We start from the raw sequence: 23,055 nt of genomic DNA on the forward strand, positions 1-23,055 counted from the left end.
CAAGACCAGTCCAGCTCCATCCTGTTTGCAGCCCCCCGGCAGGGAGCTGAAGGCTGCTATCAAATCCCTTCTCAGCCTTCTCTTCTCCAGACTTGATAAGACTCGGCTTCTCCTCATATGCCTGCACTTTACAGCAGATGTCCTGACCTGCACCTGGTCACGCATAGTTTTCAGGGGCTTTGTAGGCAATTTGGTCAAGGTCTGTGGGCACTTGATTGGTAACAGGGTTATCAGGGCATCATAGACAATGAGGGCTGGAAGGGACCTCAGGAGGGCCCCAACTACATCATCTCGGCCCTGGGAGCATGCACAGGCTGTAGCACAGATGGTACCCAGACGTAGCGCACCAAATGGAGGGAGCCGGCGTGACGAGCATCACCCGATTCCCTTGCCTTACAAACAGCATCGGTGACCGCCTCTGCAATCTCATGTACATTTCTGGACCCTCAGCCACGGGCCAAGGCACCACCTGTGCAAACCCAGAGTGAGGAGAGCTCACACTCGCTAAACCGCAATTTGGGGGGCAGGCAATGAAGCTTGCCTTAAAAAAAAAAAAAGTGCATTAAATACCTATCCCTCTAATTACAGCCCTCCCTCTCTCTTTATTCTTGGCAAGTCCGTGATCTGTTTCTATTGAAGGGGTACGTCCTCTGACTTACAAAATGCAGCAACAACTGCGTATCTTGTGGTTCCCAGTCCTTCCCTCCTTGTTTCCTTTTCCTCCCTGCTGCTCTGCTGCACCCACGTATCCTCATCGGTGGCTCGTAGGCCCTTCAGGACAGCAGCCTCCTTTCAGCTGGCGTACCAATATCTCCCTGTGCTGATGCGACTGCGACCGTGTAGAGTGGGACATTGTTAAATCAATGGCGCCGGTAACGAGGGTGAAGTCACGCTACTCGAGCAGGGGCTTTGTATCACTACAGCTTATTTCTGCACCTTGAAAGAGTAAGCTACCTTGGTAGAAACCCCTTGGCGGTGGGTATAATGAAGAGAGTTAGCTACTCCCACGCTAACGAGGCCAAGCTGCTCTAACGAGGTTTTGTACAGAACCTGCGTGCAGACCGGCTTTTGTGCTGCCTGTTTCGACTCTGCCTAACGCAATGTGACCGGGATGCGAAGTGGAGGATGGAGACGAGCACAATGGGGCCCTGCCTGTCGCTCCCCGGCGCCGCGCGGCTCTTGAGAAGAGCTCTCGAAAGCAGGCTTTGATCACATCCATTTTGATCCCAGTTCCTAACACTTCAGTGGAGGAAGTTCTTTTCCTCTCCTGCCAGCTCCTTTGCTACAGTGTGTAATAACAATAATAATAATAATAATAATAATTTACAAAAAGCTGTTAGCAGCCTTTTGGAGCCCAGGTGCATGCTTCTGCTTCCTAAGGTATCTGGATTTAGACACCCGCTGCCCACCCGGCTTTGTATTTGGTAGGAAAATCAATACGGTGCCTGAAGCCAGCCTCCTGGTTTCGGGGGCTGATGTGGCCTTCCTCCTGGATTACAGAGGAGGGCCAAAAAAGAAAAGAAAAGTCAGGCTTTCAATGGAAATTCAATAGTAATCTCAGGTGCGGAGCAGCAGCTGTTGCTTTGCAGAGCTAGGCTGGAGTTACACCTTGTACCCGCCGGGCTGTGTCTGCTCCTGAGGCCACCGCCCTTTAGACATTGGTCCCACCCCAGGACCCTTGAAGGCAAAGTGGATGTTCCTTCACCACATCACCGCCCCCACTCTCGCCTGCCACGTCTTGATGTATCTTCAATGGGGGGGCACCACCTGACAGGTTCTCATTGCCTGGGTCCTCCCAACGGATGTACACGGGGCTCCAACCACTCCTGCACCCTGGCCTCATGCCACCTTCTGGAGCTGGCCCAGAGGAACAGGCACGTGGCTCCTCTTGCCCGTCTGCCACCCTCCTTTACCCCTTTTCTCTATACTAGAAGGGTCGAGCCTCTCCAACTATGAATCCGGCCTTAGTCCCTCGGACCCATGTTCCTAATAGGTCTGGGCACCTGCCGTCCCAGCGGCAACCCCGCCCTGATCAGGCTCCTCCTTAGGGCTCCTTGCTGCCCCACCGTGCCCCGCGTGCACCTGGCTCCGGCGTGTCCTCCTTGGTGGCTTCACTCCACCGCTACACGATGCAGGCGTCTCCCACCTGCCGTTGACTCCTGGCCACTGCCACCGGCTCCTTCCCTCTGGTTCCTCTTGCTCTGGCTCCCCATCCTTCCCTGGACACCGTGGGGTCTCACCCTCTTCTTCCTCTGTCCATGTGCTTCCTTCTATGGGGCCCTCTGCCTCCTCCGTTGCAGCTGCCGCCGCTTTTATCCACACTGGCCGGCATTTCCCGCTGACATCACCAGCTGGCCGCAGCTGAATGAAGAGCCGGCTCACAAACCGTGCGGCTTTCCCTGGAGCGTCGACTCTTGCTGCCGGTGAGTTTTCGTTATCGTCCCAGCCCCCGGGACACACCTGAATCTGGGCCTGTGATGCTAGTTTCTGCCCACTGGCGAAGGAAAGCACCCTGCCCGTCAGAAACGGTGTCGACCCCCAGCCTCAAGGGGAAAGGCACAAGGACAGGTCAAGCCAAGACAACTGCCTGGTTGCATTCACAGGACCACCAGTTTCCATGTGCCAGAGCTGCAGCAGTCGGGTCCTTCCTCAATCAATCTTTCCTTGCTCTCAAGCCATGCGCTGGGGAGGCCACATCTGGAGTCCTGTGTCCAGCTGTGGGCCCCCACTACACAAAGGATGTGGACACACTGGAGACAGTCCAGCGGAGGGCAATGAAAATGGTTGTGGGGCTGGGGGACAGGACAGGTGAGGAAAGGAGGAGGACATTGGCTTGACTGAGTCTGCAAAAGAGAAGACTGGGATTGGATTTGCAGGCAGGTTGCAAAGAGGATGGAGCTGGACTGGTCTCAGTGGGGCAGACGACAGGACAAGGAGCAATGGGCTCAAGCTGCAGCAAGGGAAGTTGAGGTTGGATATTAGGAAAAGCTTTCTCACAAGGAAGGTGGTGAAGCACTGGGACATGTTACCTAGAGAGGCGGTGGAGTCTCCATCCTTGGAGGTTTTAAAGACCTGGCTCAACAAAGCCTTGGCTGGGGTGATGCAGTTGGGGCTGGTCCTGCTTGGAGCAGGGGATTGAACTAGATGTGACCTCCTGAGCTCCCTTCCAGCCCTCTTTTCTATGAGTCTGTGACTGTGGGAGAGCAGACAGCTCCGGGCACTGAGGTATCTGCTCAGTTCACAAAGCGCCACATCCTGTACACCCTCCTCATACCCCCATGCACTCCCTTCCTCCTCTTGCTTCTGCAGCCTTTATGCTCCTCAAAGCCACAGCAAGAGAGAAGTAGAGCCAAGCACAGGTCTAGCTAATGTGTTAGACTTGGAGAGCATGCTCAGATAGTTCAGGGCCAAATCCTGACCTGTTTAAATCTGGAGTTATTTCAGTTGCTTCAGTGGGCACAGAGTGGGCACACGATGGGCGATCTTGACTCTACATGGACGAAGTCACAGAATCAGAGAAAAGAAGGCCTGGAAGGGCCCTCCACAGCTCTACGCTGGATATTTTGGGGGGAAACTCTGGCAAAACCACTTCACCCTGGGTTCAATTATAATGCCAAGGTGAGCCCAAACACCTTCTCCTCCCATATCCACATGTGCATGGGTAACGGGGGCTTCTTCTACTGAAGAGTGCCTTCATGGAGGGGCACCATCAGGCCTGACCCTACCAGGTTCTCAGCCAGTGCTAAGTCAATGAGCAACCTTAGCACACAGAGAACAAGGGGTGCCAAGCATCTGACAGGCGGGACACAATACTTCCCAGGACTGACTCATAGGGTGCATCTACACATGCATTTAAGCGGACCTAAATTTAATGCACATTAAGATAATACATTCTAAGCGATTTTTGGTAGGTGTCTATACGGGTAGGGACTTGGCACTAAAGTTAGTGCACTTGTCGCTAAAGTTAATGCCAAGTCCCTGCAGCCCTGCCATGTGCCTCTAGTGCAGGCCTGGCACAAAAGTTAGTTCTGGGTTGCATCTACACGTGCATTAAGGCACTTTAAGTAATTGCACCTAAATTTGATACCTGCATTTGCAGGTATCAAATTTAGGGTGATTTGCCTAATTTCACTATTTTTAATGTGCATGAAGGATGTGCACATGTAGACACATGCCCATAATGTGCATTAAATTAGGCTCCTTGGGGTAGATGGAGCAACTGTCCTAGAGTAAGGAAGGATCAGGATAGTAGTTCAATGGAACTATTCAATGCATCCATTTTTATGGCACCTTCCCATCACTGCCTTGATCTACCTCGAGGTCTGATACCCTCCACCTCAGCTTCCAAAATCTGCCTCTCATGATATGCCCTCCCTCTTTCATGCTCTTGCTTTGCTCCGGATGTCAGGTCTTTTAGCAAAGCTCCACAAACTCTCAATCATGTCTTCTCCTCCTTTTTAATTTTTTTTTCACTGCCCCAAATATTTTCCTTAGCACTTTGTTTCCAGATGCTTGTGGGCATTTCCCTCACCCACAGCCACAACACCTGAAACCCAAAGAACACCTCATAAGGTGCTGTTGGTACGTGGTCCTGATGCCACAGTAGCAGGGAAGGAGTTGGTTTATAGTCTCTAGTGAGCCTAGGAAAAGACTCCTGCCCCATACTACTGAGAAAGGCAAATCCCAGAGATGATGCCAACGTGACCTATGGGAAAAGTTCCTTCCTGACCATGGGTCAGCCCTGAGAGGAAGAGCAAGACCTTCCAGCCAGGAACCACTGGGTTTGCAAAAGCATTAGCACACTCCAGTCTAAATCCCAGGCCTGACCTGTGGCCAGCATTACAGAGCCTCAAAAATGAGCCCCCACCCCTGAATATGAGGAATAAATAATTCCTTCCCAGCCCCGGCTGGCGGGCAGGAGAAAGCCCTGAGGTCTGGGACTGCCAGCACTGCAAGAGCTGCCTTTGCACCCCCACCTGAGGGTTTCAAACACCTGGCGCCACGTCACAGCCATGGGTTAGTGATCCAGGGCACCCTCCCTTCCCTGAGCTCATCCATTTCTGGCTAGGGGAGACCGAGGCTCCTTGCTGCCACCACTCTGCTTGGAAGGCCACTTCAAGACTTCGCTCCTCTGATAGAAATCTTCTGAGTTTATTTGCGGTCAGTTTGTTGCCGTTTTATCTTGAGCTGGTGTTTTCCAGCCTACAGAGCTCTGCTGCTTTCCCAATATTCAGCCCACATGCATACTGTGCAGAGCAAGCAGATCTCCTGTTAACCTCTGCTCTGCTAAACAAAACCAGCCAAACTCCTATAATCCTCTTTCAGAAGAGGGCTCCATTGCCCTCACCGGTTCAGTGCCCTTTCCTGGAACTTAAGTTCCCATTTTTTTACAACATTGGTGTATCCTATACATGGGGTCTTACCAATGCCCTGGACAGGGGTACCAGCCTTTCCTTGCCTCTGCTGTATATATACACTCTGAGTCTGTATTGGATTGCATTTTGCATGGATGCATTACACTGGCAGCTCATGGTCATCCTAGGACCATAGGGTCACAGGGCTGGAAGAGCTATCAAGGATGACTTAGTGACCAAGTCAACCTAGTCCTCCTGTTCTTTACATGTCTATGCACCCCCATTTTACAGCTGATGTCCTTGTAATAGGTCCCCAAGGGTATGGCTTTGTACGTCCCACTGCTGAACTTCATTCCATCGATTATTCAAATCTGCCTATGTAATAATCTGGTCCTCCATATTGCCAGTGCCCCCTGGTTTAGCATCACCTCTAAATTTCATGAGAACACATTGAAGTCACTGGTAAAAATGTTAACCTGGCCAGGTCCCAAGACTGACCCCAGAGGAATATCACTGGTCACCACTCCCTTGGATTATTTGCCTTTCAGCATAACCCACTAAACTCTCCCTGTGAGCCAACTCCATCCACCTCACAGCTGCAGCATGGATCTCATCCTCCCCAGGTTGGCCAACAGGTTTCCCCTGAAGCTTGGCATCAAAAGCTTTGCTTCGGTCTCGATAAATGAAGTCCACCAATTTCCCCTTACCCAAGAACTCGGTTATCATGTCACAGACAGATATTAAACGAGCCTGCCAAGAACATCCTGTGATAAACCCATGTTGTGTTTTGCCCCATTTTCCATTTCCTTCTGCATCTCTGACTAATTCTTTCTTTCTGTGTCTATTCTAAGATCTAAGTTTAGTGAACAGGCCTAGATCACTCTTCCTCCCTTTAAAAAAAAAAAAAAGATGCTACATTTGCTATTTTGGAGGCACAGGGCTCTATCCCTATCCTAATACAAAGCTCCTTGAGAAGACTTGAGCCGTCCAGCAGTTTCAAGGTGCTTTAAAAGAGGCCAGGGTCATGATGCCCCTGGAACAATGGAGAAATGAAGGCACAAAAAAGAGAAACAACTCACCCCAAAGTTAGTCTCAGGCTGGGGCGGCACTAGGGCACATGGTTGACAGTTCAGAGGTTGCAAGTTCAAGGCCATAGCAGAAAATACCTTGTCTCAAGCACATGAAAAGAAAGAAAACCTCAGGCCAATGCAGAGCTGGGAATAGACCCCAGCTCCCTAGAGTCCAAATCCAGCACTCTGCATGCTAGGCATCCTCGATTTGGCTTTCTTGGATGGAAGGGCACCTCCAAGTAACGCTCAGCATCCTTGCAGCACATGCTCTGCACCCCATGGGATCCAGTCCCTGGACACCTCTGGAGATGCTGCACTGACCCCAAGGTCTTTCACGGTACAATGAAGAGCTGTTTAACCGCAGAGCTAAATGCATGCCACAAACCAAGGCTAACAGGCCTCCATCCTGGGGTGGAAGCTCTGGGCAGAGGAATGTGCAACAAACCCCAAAACTGGGCTGGCTACCAAGGTCAGGGGGTCTGGGCAGCTGCTCAGAAGCAGCTGGGTGAGGGACAGGACATGCCCAGGTCTGGTGCACACTGGTGACCTCTCCCTGCTGCTGTCTGTGCTCAGTGGTAGACTCTCCTCCCTTCTCTGCCAAGCCCATGAGACCCAACCAGCCCCTACCTTAGCCAGGCACTGCCTCCTGTTCCCTGAAGCCTGATAGTGTCCCCTTCCCCGTGGCTTCACATACAAGCCCATGACAGGGCAGTTATGGGGACAGTCAAATGATTGGCCTACTCAACTGTCTAGGGCAGTCCACCCACCTGCCTCGCCTTTGACGTATCTAATTAGTTGTCTATAAGCCAGGAGGCTGTCCATTTACTGCCCAATGCCAAGGGCGTACTACACAGCTCCGAACCTCCCCTTGCCTTGTCCCATGCCTTGCAGACGGCATCACTATATGGCTTCAGCCCCACGATGGACCTCACTCTATGCCTGCCAGGTGTGTGGACCCCACCTGGATCCCTCCTTCTCAGGTGGCCCATCTCATGCTAGGCTGCTGAGCTTCCTGTACTCTTCTCCCCCTTGGTAGTGGCTCCTCCAGGACCTTTGGCCACAGAGGCCCTGGCCTTGCCTCCAGGCCAGTCAGGACCCAGGCGCCTGGCTCTGGGCGTCCCTCGTGGTGGGTGCTCTGGCTCTTTTACTGGTCTGGTTCTGGCCCCAGCATTGACCAGCTGAGGTTACTCTGATTAGAGTATTGAGCTGCTCACCCTCTCCATCTCATATGAGTTCACCTTCTCAGGCCCTTCCAAATCCAGCTCAAACAATCTCTACAGCCAGCCTAAGCACAGTCCTTCAGGCCCACCCACGCAGACCCTACTCTATGCAGCCTTCTCACTTCTCATACCACCCCTTATTGGGCCCACTACGCCACCCCCTCACTGGCATGCCCGGTCTTACACTCCTTGGTTCTCAGGCCTGATGAGAGCCTGGACCCCTCGCCTGTCCCCTCTATGGGGTAACCTACCAGATTGTGGGGGCTGAGGCTATACAGCGCCCCATACTTAGCCTTCACTAGGAAGGCACTGGTGTGGCATTTCCTGAGACTACCCCACCATGGCAGCCCCACCACACCATCCAACCCCAGGGGGGTGCAGTTTTAAGTCATTCCCCAGGACCAGGTGTGGCAGAACGCCATCACAGTATCTCCCCAAAGTCTACGCAGTATCTCCCCAAACTATTGGGCTTGTCACCTGTCTGTCAATTTGGTTGCCATAGTCACTGCGGTGGGCAGGTAGCCCTCCCCGCCATCGATGTCATGTAACCCTGAGTTTTAACCTGAGCTGGAAATATTCCTAGAGGCGGGGGATCCTGTTCCTGCAGATGTGAGAAGCTACAGGTAGCCAAAGGGGGGAACTCCACCTCAATGACCTCATGGCATGGGGTAGGGCTTGACTCCCATAGGTGACCAGTGTTGCTTTTTAAGTAGATTGGTTGACATCAGACAACAGCTGCCTGATTGGACCTGGAAGGTGAGGTCACTTAAAAGCACCAGGCATCAGCCAATGGGGCTGCTTCTGGTGCTTCTGGTTGTGTGATCAATGACTACCTAGCCACACTGTTTGCTCTAGGGTAATTCTGCGAGTCCTCCCTATCCTGAATCCTCCCCCAAGCCTCCTCTCTGTAACCAATAAAGATCTCCACTGTACCTAGTGTGGTGGATCCTTTGGGAGAGGGATAAGAGGCATGCCTTTGTGTCCCCTTGGTCTGGCTGACTAAGAGAGGCTACTATTTGTGCTCCAGGCCAAGGGAAGCACCCCAAGTTCTTGCAGCGGGCTGAACACCCTCAAGATCTACAAGGCCTGTGTATCCCAGGGGGCACAAGGCTGCGGATAGCCCGAGACTCCTGGGTGGTGGCAGTGGTTGACATCAGGCTCGTGGGTGTGCTCCAGGAAGGAGGTCAGCTGGATGTGAGATGCCCCAGGGAGGCACTTGGGGCCTGGTAGGTGGTCCGGCAGTGAAGTGGGTGGCTCAGTGCAGGAGCACCCCCTGCTGGCCGGCCACACCAGGAACCTCCTTCATTGCCAGAGTCCTACCCTGACCTCCAGGTGTTGCAGGAGCAGAAGTAGCAGGAGGAGGAGGCAATGCTATCCCTCTAGCTCCCTGCAACATCTGTCCACTGAGGGCCTGGGTTTATATTGAGCACACCCAACCCCATCCTCCAATCCAAGAGCCCTCCTGCAGTCATGTGACCACCTTATTAGGCTGTATTGCACCTGCTGGCTGATCCACAGCCTGTTCAAGCCTCTTAAAGTGGAAGGCACCAAAGCACCCTCCTCCACCCCTTGCTAATGGGAAATTTCCTTTACAATGAGACAGCAGCCGAAGAAAGGGAGCCAGCAGGATCTCATGAGTGCCGTGTGAAGGGCTTTGGGGTTGTGGCAGGCCCTGCTGGGAAGTCTAGTGCATTCAAGGAAGTCGATCACCCAGAGCTGGCCCAGACACTGGGGGGAAAACAAGGGCAGCATCACATCCTGGTTCCTGCTGGTTGGAGCCAGAGGAAATATTCCTTCGGCAACACCTCCTCTTGGACTAACTGTGCCCCCTGCACGGTCCCAGCCGCAGCAGTGCGAGAACCTGGAAGGCAGCGGCATTGTTTCGTCTCGAGAGACGATTCACAGCACGCAGGACAAGAGAGGCCAGGCGGTCATCCCCTCCCCCTGCAAACCAGCGTGCAGCTCCGGCGGGCTCCGCTTCTTCCCCAGACCTCAGCAGGGGCCTTTGGTGCCTTGTCTGCCATCTCATCCAGTGATCCCACGAAAGAGATTACCAAGCAGATCCTGCTTCATTTCAGCAAGGGAAGTTGAGGTTAAATATAAGGAAAACTTTCTCACCAGGAGAGTAGTAAAGCACTGGAACAGGTCACCCAGAGAGGTGGTGGGATCTCTGTCCTTGGAGGTTTTGAAGACCCGGCTAGGCAAAGCCTGGTCTGGGATGATGTAGTTGGGGCTGGTCCTGCTTGGAGCAGGGGGCTGGACTCGATGGCCACCTGATGTACCTCCCAGACCTCATTGTCTATGATTCTTGCCTATTTCCTAAGCCATTAAGCAGAAGCAGGGGCATCCAAGCCCCCAGGACAAGGAGGCGTGTGAATGCAAGGTGCTTGCAGCCTCTGCTCACCTGTTGCTTCCACCTCTCTAGCCAGAGCCATGCCACGTGGCCAGGGAGGTGTGTACGCCGGGGGGTGGGAAGCAGGGGTCCCTCCCCAGTCTCCAGAAGCAGCCCTCCCTTGTGACCTTCCAGGCCTGCAGCATCTCCATCGCCCAAAGAGCATGCACAGCACACCTTCCTGGGTGAATAAAAGCCAGCCCCACCATCCAAAGGTCCAGCTCTCTCAGTCCTAGAAGGAAGCTGGACCTGTGTGCTGTGGCATGATGCACCATCCACCCAGAAGACATTCAGACCCAGGGGTGCAGAAGATGCCATCCTCCCTGCACACCGCCTGGGTAGCTCTCGGGCACCGAGGTGCTACCCAGGGCGGGACTCAGCATCACGGACAGCAGGGTGCCATTTGGACTCCTGCAGCCAGAAGAAATTCCCACTGGAGAAAGCTGATGGAAGGGATCAAAAGACAGCCCAGACTGGATCCAAGCTGCTAACAGCAACAAAAAGCCGTGGAAGCCATCCGTTTCAACGCCCCCCTTTCAGCTCCGGCATCCTGCGGTAAGTCCTCGGGCAGCGAGCAGCTGGGGCGGCACATCCCCTGGCACCGCTGCAGCTTTCCGGGGTGCATTTCCAGGCTCCACAGAAGACTTGGGAACTTTTTGTACCCCCCCCACCAAGCTGCAATTCCCAGACACACTCTGCAAGGCACAGGGCGACAGGCACATTAAAAGCGGAGGATATTAGATCTTCCCCTTCGCTGCCTCTCCCACTCAGTTCCTCTTTAATAACTGATCTCTTCAAAGCAGCGCACTGCACCTTCTCTTTGAAGTAGCAGGAAGAGAGAAAACCCCAAGCCAGACACCGGCTACCCCAAATCTGTCCTCTTCGGAAAAGGATTCCCTCCGGGCAAATGAACTTCAAGCTTCTTCCCAGAGCAGAGGCCCCATCTCTCACCCCCCTCCGCATACAAAGAAGCCCTCATGACACCTTGTCCGCGAGCTTAATGGGTTTTAAACTATCTCCATGCCTGGCCACATACTTGGGATGTCCCCTAAGGGCTGCTAAAAAGTCACAAGCCGGAAAAAGACAGGGGCTCCACATCTCCCACCCCCCCAGCGGGGAGACGGTTTATCTACACTTGGTGTTACCTTTCACGTGCCGGGAGAAGCCCCCCTTGAAGCGAGCCAGCCATGAAAGCAGCATGGGGACACCAGCCCGGATCTGAACTTTTCACCATTTCTCTCTTCTTTTTTTTTTGTCTTGAGGGGGAGTTTTTTTTTTTCTTCTCCTTTTGGTCTTAAAAAGCCCTTCAGGAAATGATTTAGGAGTGGAGAGGCTGGCCGGCTAATGAGCTGCAGCTGAAGCAATGCTTGTTTACAGTCGTGTCATTAAAATCTTCCCCCACTTTGTGTGTGTGCGCGCGTTCACACCCTGTCTTGCACACACACATGTGCACGCACCCCGCGTTCGCCCCCAGAGGGGATGCCCAGCCAGGCGGGTGTTGCAAAATAAATCACGCTCGCCAAGGCCCGCCACAGCAAAGCGTCCACCTGGCTGTTGGGGGAACTGGATCGCAACGGGATTAGAAAGTTGTTGAACCAAGAGCAATACGTCCCCCCACGCACCTTGCCCCCCTGGATGAATGCGGCCCAGGGTGAATATTTGGGGGGCCTTACCATAACAGAGGATGGGGTTTATTGCCAGAAATGCACAAGTTCCTGCAGTTATAAGCCCGGGGCAGCGCTGGCCAGGCTGTCTGGAAGAGCAGCAGCAACCCAGGATGGGCATGCAAGCTGAGCACCAGTTTCAAAGCCGTCTGTACCACCGTCTGTTCAAGGACCTCTGAGCATCTTGCACGCAGCTAAGGGGAGGCCGTGCTGCCCCCAGGAAAGAGCAGGGAGGAAGGGCCGTGGCCAAGGTCCTACAGGAGATCGGTAGCAGAGCAGCCATTGGAAATCCCTGGGCCTTAATACCCTGGCCCCACTCCCAGCCCCTCCCCGTGTGACCCTGTGACAGCAGAGCAATCTGGGTTCACTTTTCCAGCCTTAAATGGTGGGGGGAGACCCTCCAAAAATGGCTTCCTAGACTGCTGGCTTCCCCCTTGCCCCAGGTATGAAACCTGCAGCTGGGGATCAGGGCGGTATTCCCATGCTCTGCCACATGCTTCTTGAGTGACCTTGAGCAAGTCATTTAACTGCCTCCTGCCTCAGTTTCCCCTCCTGTGAAAAGCCGGTATCCTGGGAGGATAACAGCTGTGGGTTGGGTGCCCAAAAGCAGGCACAAACCTGTGAAAGGCCCCAGCCCAGAATAGGAAATCTGGGGGGCAGAGGCTGCCTTACCCTTTGGTGTGTACACTCCACCTGGCACACAGACTCAGGCCCTCCGCACGTCTGTAAAATAAATCCACAGCCCCTGTACCAGGCACTGGTGCAGGCAGGGGGTGACTGGTGGGGCAGCAGTTCTGCAGAACAGGACCGGGGGCGGCAGGGGCACAAGAAGATGGACAGGAGCCGGCATTATGCCCTTGGTGCCAAGGAGGCTACTGGCATCCTGGGTGCATTGGCAGGAGCGCTGCCAGCAGATCAAGGGCATTCCCCTCCATTCAGCACCGGGGAGGCCACATCTGGAGTCCGGTGTCCAGCTGTGGCCCCCACTACAGACAGGATGTGGACATATTGGAGAGAGTCCAGTGTTGGGCAATGAAAATGGTTGTGGGGCTGGAGGACAGGACTGGTGAGGAGAGGCTGAGGAAATGGGCTGATTGAGTCTGCAGAAGAGAAGACCAAGGGGGACTGAACAGCAGCCTTCACCTCCCTGCCGGGGGGCTGCAAAGAGGACGGAGCTGGGCTGTTCTCAGTGGGGGCAGATGACAGGACAAGGAGCAATGGGCTCAGGCTGCAGCAAGGGAAGTTGAGGTTGGATATTAGGAAAAACTTCCTCACTAGGAGGGTGATGAAGCACTGGAACAGGTTATCCAGAGAGGTGGGGGAGTCTCCATCCTTGGAGGTGTTTAAGACCCAGGTAGACAAAGTCTTGGCTGGGATGGTGTAGCTGGGGCAGGTCCTGCTTGGAGCGGGGGGTTGGACTGGATGTGACCTCCTGAGCTCCCTTCCACCCTCACAGTGATCCTTAGGCACCGAGGCTGCAGCACCCATTCCCTGGCAGCACCCCTGGGCTCGTTCAGGCTTTGGGTTGCTCTCCTATAAGACCCTGTGGGCATCCATCTGTTCACATCCTGCACCCATGAGGTTATTATCAGGTGTGTAACACAGTGAGCAACCATCCCCAGGAAGCTGCTTCTTGGAGCTGCTCCAACAGTTAAATCAAAGGAAGGACCATACAAATGGGACCAAAGATACTGGCTGCTGCCTCTTTGCAAACCACAGGCTGCTAACTCTCTGCTTCACGACCCCCCTTAACGCCTGGAGAAAACACGGGTGGTTTTCCCACCCTGCCTCCTCTCCAGAGTCACTGCTTTGCTTCCCTGGGACTTCTTGCTGTAGTCACTTATTTGCTTAAGGCAGATGCTAGTGTTTAAATGTGAAAGCACCTGTTACATCTGCTTGCTGCATCAAGGCAATTACGGTAATTAGCAGTGCCTGTGCGGGCTGGGGAACTTTAAAAACATGCAAAGCTGACACTTAGTGGAGAAGGGAAGTGCAGATCGCCAGCTGTCCCCCTTGCTATTTGTGGGCTCTGTGCCCACCAGTTCCCCTTAAAGCTCAGCTACCTACGTACATGGCACAGCCCCGTTTCCTGGATCCAGGCATGGAGCCGCAGAATCAAGAGCAAGCTTCAGATCGAAGTGCCAGAAAATCTCCAAAAAGAAGAGCTGGGGGGTGACGTAACATCAGAGTCAGGGCCCACCGGGGCTACCCAGTCCAACGCCCTGCACCAATGCAGACGTCGCTCTTCCTACCCCATCCCGGATGAAACCCCTCCAGCTTCAGCCTGGAAAGCTCCAGGGAAGGAGATGGCATCGTGTCCCTGGGCAGCCGGTGCCCCTGCTCTGCCCATCAGGACATGCTTTCTCAGATACGATCTGCTTGGCTGCAGTTGATACCCATTGCTGGTGCCTCGTGCTCCGTGCTAAGGGAAAAGACTCATTCTCACTTCTGTTCGTGGCAGCCTTGTAAACCGCCACCATGTCCCGGCTCTGTTTCCTTTTCTCCAAACTAAATCTCCCCACTTCTCTCGACCTTTCCTCATACAGCTTCCTTCCAGCCCCTCTTCATCGTCATCACCCACCTCTGCATCCTCTCTTATTTCAAGCTAACCTGCCGCAATGCTCCTTCAGCCTATGCTTGGAAGCTAGATAAATCCAGCCTAGAAATAAGGCATGGATGTTTAACGGGGAAGGCAATGAGCCACTGGAGCAGCTGACCGAGGGCTGTGGTGCATTGCCCATCACAGGACATCTCTAAATCAAGGCTGGTCATGGGCTATAGGAATTGCTAGACAGTGGCAAAGCAGGCGGTCCTCAGGTTTGAGCTCTGCAGGTGGTTGACCACATGGCTACAGTGGTCTCTTCTGGCCTTAAAAGCTATGATCCTACAGTCTTTCCCCTCCCCAGATGCAGAGATCCTCTGCAAGGGAGGGCTGACTGCCCTGCACAAATGCACCCGCGATGCTGCCGTATAGGATTTGGCTTAGGGAGCAGCAGAGGACTGGGTGGCAAGGGCACTGGGAAAAAGAGACAGAGCTTAACTACAGGTCCCCGGGAGAGCAGGCCTGTCTATACAGTGCAAAGCACATGAACTGGCCCTGCGTGTGCTACTCCCAAACTAGACACACATCTGCAAGCGAGCTTTCTGTCCTACATCCCAACAGCCCAAATAAGAGAAGGTCGGTGCATCTCATCAATGCCCGAGGCACCAGCCATGCTTTAGGGCAGCCACCTGGGATGAGGCTATGTGAGAGCAGTAACCTTTTTACTTTGCAGGCCCAGGCCCAAAGAGACCTGATGCCGTGTACCATCATGAGAGCAACCCCCAGAGTGGACGGGCTGTTAGCACTGACCTGCACCCAAACACTCAGCTCAAGACGCTTCAGACCTTGCATCAATTTTGTCTTTCAGCCCAGCTTTCTAAACACACTTTTTTTTTCCATGGAAAACCTAAGTCATGTTCAAAATGTGCCAGTTTTGCAATGAAACTCCAAGGGGGAGAATAAAATGACCCAGGATAGCAGGGAAAAAACACCCAGATTTTTTCTCCCCCTCTTTTTAACCAAAAAGAAAAAAAAATTCCCCAAAAAGTTCCATAACAAAAAGAGAGAAAGAGAGTAAAACCTTTTGTGTCTTTCCAAAGGGGATGCGAAGGGGATCTACAACTTCCCGACCAGCTCCGTTCCGAAACACTTGATCTGAACGGCTGCGGCGCTTTGATCTTCAGAGCCGACTGGGGAACTTCACAAGGACAGGTGGGCTGGCAAGATAGCAGGCTTTGTCAAAGGACTTCAGCCAGAGGAGTAAACGCAGAAGACGGCGAGAATTACAGCTCAGGCCAGAGGAAGCTACAGGCTTGCGAACTTCAAGGGTTTGATGCTTGCACAAAGGTTTAGCTCTTGCTCCTTTTCTCAGTTCGCTTTGTAGGCTCGTCCCTGACGGGCTGGTTTGGTGAGGACAGGCTCCACAATGGAAGAGCGGTGAAGATGCAAGGCAGGGATCGTCTGCATTGACAGAGCTGGGCCGTGGGTCAAACTGGGGGCCCGGGTGGGGCTGCGCCCGTAGGATCCCGGGGCCGGGACGGCGAGGTTTGGGAGCACGCGCTCCGCTGTGGGTGGAGGGAGCCAGGCCGGGGATGGATAGCAAAGGGGCATCAGTCCGGGATGGAGGGGGCATGGGGAGACCCCGCAGGACCGCAGCCCGGGATGAAAGTGCATCGATGGTTCACGTGTGTCCTTCCACCAGCTCTTTACTTCCATGCCTACGATTCTGCTTCTATTTTTCCCCTTTACACCTCACTGATTCCTCTCTCCCCGCTCTCTCTTTCCAACTTTTTATGGGATTTCTTTGCTTCCAGTATGCCCACACAGACTTTTGCCAAGCCAACCAACTTCCAGTGAAGGTTGTGTCCCCCCCCATAATTAACACAACATTGTCATTAGCACACACAGATCTCTTCAGCAAGGAGACGCGCCCGAGGTAGCTCCGGGTCAAGACCTGCTCCTTATCTCCCCCAGCCCTGCAAAAGCAGCCAGACCAGGAGGGGACTGGACCCCTCCCCGCACGCACGTGCGTGCCCCCCACCCCACTCCAGCGAGCTGTTTGGAAGGGGATTCAAAGTGCATTTCAGAGGCTGCCGAACTAGCAATGGAAAAATATATATTTTTTCTTAATTTTAAAATTATGCTTTTAATTTTTTTTAAAACTAAAAATATCCTCTCATTTTAAAGTTTCCAAGCACGATGCCCTGAAGAAGCAAGAATGACAGATGCTGCAGACTGCAGATGTTTTCCTTCTCCCTCTCTTTCTTTTTTTTTAAAATTTTAATTAGTAATATTTTCCACACCAAAACTCACAGATGGTTATTTGTGTCCCCTCTACTAGGTCAGCGCAGGACAGAGCCGACCTCCTGTGGACTTAGTGTAACTAGCTGCAAAGCAGGTCTAGCTGCAGTGGATATACCTGCTAGGGTTAACTAGTTGCCTGCCACTTACTACCCTACGTACATCCAGAGCCATCAGTGCTCTTTAGCTAAAGGCCTTGCCAATATACAGTTTCCCCACATCGATTTAAAAGCTAGAAGGTTAGTTCAATCAGTCACTTGATGAAGTTAAACTGGTAACTACCCTTCTGCCCCAGTGTGGACCCTTTTAAACTTGTTTCTGACCCTCTAAAGCCAATTCGCCTGAAGTTGTTTGCAAGGTGGTTTGCATTAAACCAATGTATCACCCTGTGCTCCTGAATAGGAGAGAGTTGCAGTGCAGAGATGCCCCAGTTTCACCTCACATCTGTGGCACAAGCCACTGCGGTCCTACATGCAGACGAGGCCTTAGGCAACCCCTGGTGATGGGCTGTTATGCAAAAGTTTCCCCGTGACCAGTGCTAAAATCCACGCCGTGGAAGGGAAATGAGGGGAACCTGGCTCCCCATTTCTATGTGCTAAGTGTCCTCATTGGTACCAAAGTGCAAGCAAAACCTTGCTCAAACTAGCAAATAACCATGCAAGCCCGGTGTGAAAATGCACCCACTGTCACTTTGCACCTGCTTTGCACAGGGAGCAATGCAATGGTGAATTGTGCCTTATGCAATGGACCACACACTCTCCCCAGACCTGGGAAGAGGGCGTACAGAGAGGGTGATGGGAAAGTCTATGCTCTGACCTCAAAATAGATAGCATGCCTGTAGCTAGCAGCAAGCAAGTGAGGAGGACTAGCATTGAGAGCAATGGGAGCATTGGGAGCAGGATTAGCATTGGGACCGACTAGCACTGGGAGCAGAGGCTGGCGTAGGGCAAAGCTACCCATCTCTTAGGATGTTTTCTCCAAGGGAAGTAAAATAAGAAGCTCCCCAGTGCATTGGGAGCCTTAGCCAGGGGCTCCTTTCCCAGTGCTCCACTCCCCTACCCCAGCCCTTTCCCCACCCATCCCTACCTGGGTGCTCAAAGACCATCTAGGTCAACAGCCTTGCATTGCTGTGTGAACCATGCCAGGTGAAGACAGGACACCCTTGGTGCTCTAGGGGCACCTGATGGGCACACGTGTGCACACTGCATGCACCCTGGGGAGCACACCTGCACTGCTGGCAGAGGCACAGCTTTGGACCCCACCAAGGGCTGCAAAATCTCCATCACCAACTGAAAGGCTAATGCCGAAAGATAAGTGGGGAGCAGCTGAGGAACTTGCTCTCAGCTGAGAAAGGCTCTCAGCACTATACAGATGATAATACAGCAATCTTCCTCTTGGAGGCATAGCAAGCCCCGTGCGACTGCAAGGGAAACTGAGGCACAGCCTGGGGTTTGCTGGCTCTCAGTCTCTTCCGTTAGCCACGAGGCTACGAGCTCCTTCTCAGCACCTGCTGCTGCCCAACAACACCCAGCAGGGAACCAGACAGCACTGGGAGCCCGACTGAACCTTGCCCTTGGGGGCCCAGGCTATCCCACCCTCTGCTGCGGAGGGCGAGAACAGGAGCACGGCAGCCAGCTGAAGCAGGCTGGAGCTGCTCTGGTCCCCGGGGTTTTGCACCTCTGGGATTTGTACCACAAACGCACGGGGTGGGGGATGCAGAGGAACGAGGGGAAGGGTGCAATCCCAAGCAGCCAAGGGATGCTGATCCTATGTAGCCCTTCCCAGGATCCGGGCCCACCGCCCACCCACTCCAGCTCTGTAGAGCCAAGCAGGCCCGGTAGGGCTGCTGCTGCCGGCCTCTCCCAGATGGAAAGAGCTCACTCTCAGGAAACTCCCCTGCAAATGCATGAACGTGTGCTACCCACCAGCCGACAGCTAGGGGATCTGGTTAGCATCACCCGCGGCACAAAATCCCCGTGCTCTCTGGGCCGAGGAGTTTGATGTAATAGACCCTGAGTGTTTCATAGACCCGGCCTCGTGTTTTATGTTGTAGGGATATTACTGCCCCTCTCTTATTGGGTTCTGCTCCGGTGTCAGGTTATACTGTACAATAAAAGCCCAGCTTCCTCTCCTTGTGCGCCCAGGCCTGTGCCGAAAGGTGTGCAGCATGTTTTCACATGCGTGCTGAGAAACAACCCATCCAGTCTCACGCTCCACAGAGCACCTGCCGTGTTGCGTGTGCTACTGTACGATGTGTGTGTGTTTGTGCACGCCTGCATGTGCGTGCACATCTGTGTGTGTGTGTGTGGTTTGCAGCCGTCCTGCGTGCGTACAACCACAGCTCCAATTGCACGTGCAGAAATTACTTTTAAAGATGTTATCTAGGGTGGAGGGGGAGAGTCCAGCCCTGCGAAGTCAGGAAATGCAGCTGTTTGCTCGCTGGGGTGTCTCTGTGCTGAAGGAGCCAGGGGTCCTGTAGCCGAACAATACGTGGTCCTGCCTGGAAAGACTGGACCAGAAGATGTGTGCCCACGGGAGCAGGGAGCAGCAAAGATAAGTCTGGCGCTTCCTCATGTTGCTGCGCTTGATGTGGTCATCCAGGGTAGCTTTTGCCAGGTCTAGATGGAAGCATTTCCCTGGGGAAAGCCACCAAGGGCTATTTTAAGCAGTTGCTCTCTCATTTGACAGGGAGCAGCACCTCCCCGGGAAAAGAAAAGGTACTTCCATGGCCGGAGGGTCTTTCCTGTTGCGCACGGTGGAGAGACGCACAAAGGGAAAAATCACTGCCAACCCATGCCCTGGCAGCACGCTGGAGTTGCTCCCAGCTCCGTAATCGCAGCCAAGCCTTGGATGGGTTAGGGGGGAGGACGAGGTTGGCAGGAACCCTTGCCATCGCATCACACCCCTATCCAGGCAAAATTGCACTGCTCTTGGGCTCTGCCTGCCCCCTGCCCACGTCCCTTCCCCTCCCACCTCCTGAGACACAAGCACCTTGACTCCCCTCTCAAACCTCCCTGCCCTGTGCCCTTTTTGCAAGATCCATCTCCGCAGTCACTTCACCAGCAACGGCAGCCTCCATCCTCCCGTTCTCCGCCCCTTGCTCGGGAGCAGCTGCCTGCCAAAGCCCCTAGACCTTCCACCCTGCCTCCTTCCCAGTGCCCCTCTTCTGAGATGCACAGGATGGCATGATTTGGGGTCCCAACCTCTGGCTGGCTAAGCATTGCATGTAGCCTGTGGTGCCCGTCCTCCTAGCTGCCCTGCCCCTCACCACTCAGGTGATGTGTTTGTATGGCATTTGGAGCTCATCGTGCCAGCAGCAGTTGAAGCAACCTGCTGCCCTGCATGCGCTGATACTGCTCCTTGCTACCCTGCTGATCCTCCAGTATCTGGGCATCCTTTTGCAAGCCCAGAGGTGAGCCCTGGAGTGCAGTGGAGGTCCTCATCCTGAGGTCCTTCTCTTCCCTCCATGTACTCTCACCCCATCTCTCCAGGAACTGACCTGGATCATGTACGGTGGAACGAGATGGGCCCAATTGCCCTGTCCCACTGGGCTTGCTGCAAACCTACCAGGGGATGAGTTGAAGTCCATACCCTAAATAAAAGCTTCCAATAAGCTGAGAAGAGAAGAGTTTGGCTTTTCTCTCTGACTGCTGCTTCATACTTTGTTCCTTGATGACTTAGCTTTGCACCCTCACTCCTTGCAAAACATCCTATCCAGGAATCAGCAACAACCAGACAAGGGGCTGTGCCGAAGCAAATCCTCCCTATGCCTCCCACAGAGCCCAGAACAGGCTCGGGTGGACCCAGAGGAGCTCGGTTGGTGCTAGAGAGGGATAACTGTACAGCACCGTGTTATTTGTCGTACCCCATGCTCTTTGGACTTCAGGGGGGGTTGCCAGTTTGGGGAGCAGGCTGGTTATTTCGGTGCTTCAGGGCAAGAGCAAACAAAATTTATTTGGCATTGTGTTGACGTTAAAAAAAAAAAAGAAGTGGACAGATGACACCCAGGATAAGACTCTACTGCTGTAATTTATACAGGTGCTTGCTACGGAGAAAAATGCTATTGCCTGCTCTAGAGATGAGGCCTGTGATAGCTGCTCCTTGTGTGAGCAATGCTGGGATTGCTTGCAGATCTGTCCACTCCTGATCCTGCTGTCATTTGCACGGGTATACAGAACCGGTGTAAACTATACATCAGGGCATGCGTTCATCTGTCCGTGCCCTAAACTTTGAGAATTATAGAAAAGTCAGGGCCAGAAGAGACCCATCAAGTCCAACCCACTGCCTGAGGCAGGTTCAGCCCCATGCAAACTAGTCCATGTAAATCCTTGTCTAACCTACTAGTGAAACGCTACAGCCACGCTGAAGCACGACCGCAAGGCTTAACACCCAAACATGCCCCAGATAAAGCGACGGTAGCCAGTGCCCTGCTGTTGTGAGGGGTGTTAAAATATGTCCTAGAGATCCACGGAAGAGGAAGGCAAACCCTACCCCCAGTCCACACCAATCTGACCATGAGGTTAAATTCCTTCCTGACCCCAAATGATCTGAGCCTGAGTGCAGGGGCAAGACCCTCTAGCCAGGACCCTGCAGGGTTGGTCCCAGTGGGAGCATGGGCACAGCCCCATTCCCATCCCCAGCCTGGGGTGCAGCCAACACCCAGCGCCTCTGGGGGAGGCTTCAAAACCCCCTGACACATGGAGCACAAAGTTGGGGGCAACCAGCAAAGCCCAGAAAGCCGTAGCAGAGCACAGGCATCACTATGCCTACTTCATCCCTGCCCAGGAGCTGCCCACCCTTCCCTTGACACCTCCAGTGATGGAGAGTCCCCCTTCCCTGGGCATCTATCCCACAGCCTCCCTGCTCTGACAGTGAAAAAGTTTGTTCCTGAGATCCAAGCAAAATGCACTTTGCAGCAACTTCAAGCTGTTGATCTGTGTCCCGCTCTTTGCAGCGAGAGAGAAAGGTGTTTTCCATCTTCTTTATCGACCGGTGGAAACAACTGACTTTCTCGTATACCCCAGGGAAGGGCAGTGCAGTGAAGTACCCCATGCTCAAAGCTTAAACCCTACCCAGCACCCTCATTCTTACACATCTACCCACCAACGCCCCCTCCCCGGTGCACAAACAGACCTTGCCTTTGCATAGCTCTCACACTCCCCAGCACATGGGTTGCCCAAGCCAGCACTGCTGGGAAAGGTGTTGCCAGCTCTAACAATTTTGTCCTGATTAATAGGCATTATCCTTCAAGCCCCAGGTGCGGGAACCAAGTGCATGTGATCTTCTAAGCTGATCTCATGAATGCTCAGGGCTGACAATGCGAAGGGCGCGGCGGTGTATCCAGCAGCCTGATGATTGAAAGCTGGACTCCACAAACAGGGAATCCTTCCCATCAGATAAAGGGGCTCAGTGTGTCGGAAGAAGCCCTTTTCATCTGCCGTCCTGTCAGTTTTACACAGGGATTAGTTCTGAGAGAGCCGATCCTGCCTGGTCGAGGTTTCGCACGTGGAAAGAGCACATCGATCGAGAAGTGTCCCCTAGCGACTGGATTCAGGGGTAAAATGTGCACGGAGCAGGACATAGCTGGGATCAGCTCAGGAGAGAGGGAACAGAGATAATACTGTAGCAGCCAGTTTTTAATCCTAGGGTGACCATCAAACTCAGGACACTTATAGATGAGCGCAGGTCGTGTGCAATCTGGGCTCACAAGGCAGACTTTGTGTCTAATTCATATCCCCTGGTACCTGAGGACTGGTAGGGGTGGCATGACCCCCCTGGCCAGTGGGTTACAATAATACTATTTTTATCTTGGTCTCATTGGCAAGAGGAGACAGGATATGGCTGTAAGGACATGGCTACAAGGGGACTTTCTGGTGGTGGTGAATCGTCACCAGCACACCCAGTATGTCTCTCTGGGCTAACTAAACATAACCTTTGCTTTCAAGTGTCATCACACTTGGCCTTCTTAACTCTTGGTCTGGATCCAGCACTTCTGGCATGGCATCTCTGGCCAGAAAGGGAAGTGCTTTCCTCTAAGCTGAAGGGTGTCTGTTCCCCTTGTGCTCCCATCCCCAAAGATTTCTCTTTGCTGTGTTATAACAACGTAAAATAAATGTGCCGGGGCATTGATGTGGAGTTGTTCCGCACGTGATCTGGTCAGGGAGGATAAGTCACTGGGGTATAGGACTGCATGGATACGTCTGTCTAGCTAAAGGGGAAAGCATGCAGGAAGGCAACCCCGTGATGCAAGATAAGCAACCTCTCAACAAACACTAGGGAAGGAGATGGAAGACTCAGGGCAAGGCTGAAGGCAGGGTAGATTTGCACCTCATAGGATGTGTCTAAATATGCTTTTACGCGTGCCTAAACTTAATGCGCATTTGCCTAATGTGCATTAAGGGGATTTAGGTGTGTGTCTACACAGGCATGCGCTAAGGCACATTAACACAATGTGCGGACCAACTTACACAGTGTTAATGCACCATAGCATGTCTACACGTGTATTAAGGGTT

At 53.3% G+C, this 23,055-nt stretch overlaps 1 protein-coding gene across 1 annotated transcript in view; it reads right to left on the reverse strand.

Moving 5' to 3' along the window:
* The window catches only part of CNTFR (ciliary neurotrophic factor receptor), a 335,695-nt gene extending 324,499 nt beyond the window's left edge, over window positions 1-11,196 (reverse strand). The window contains exon 1 of the mRNA XM_090037554.1: window positions 11,182-11,196. The gene's annotated coding sequence lies outside the window, so the exon portion shown is untranslated. The remainder of the gene's footprint in view (window positions 1-11,181) is intronic.
* Window positions 11,197-23,055: the final 11,859 nt, after the last annotated feature.

The sequence above is a fragment of the Crocodylus siamensis genome, chromosome 3 (assembly GCF_052110815.1).
Source record: "Crocodylus siamensis isolate JL-2025a chromosome 3, ASM5211081v1, whole genome shotgun sequence".
NCBI lineage: Eukaryota > Metazoa > Chordata > Crocodylia > Crocodylidae > Crocodylus > Crocodylus siamensis.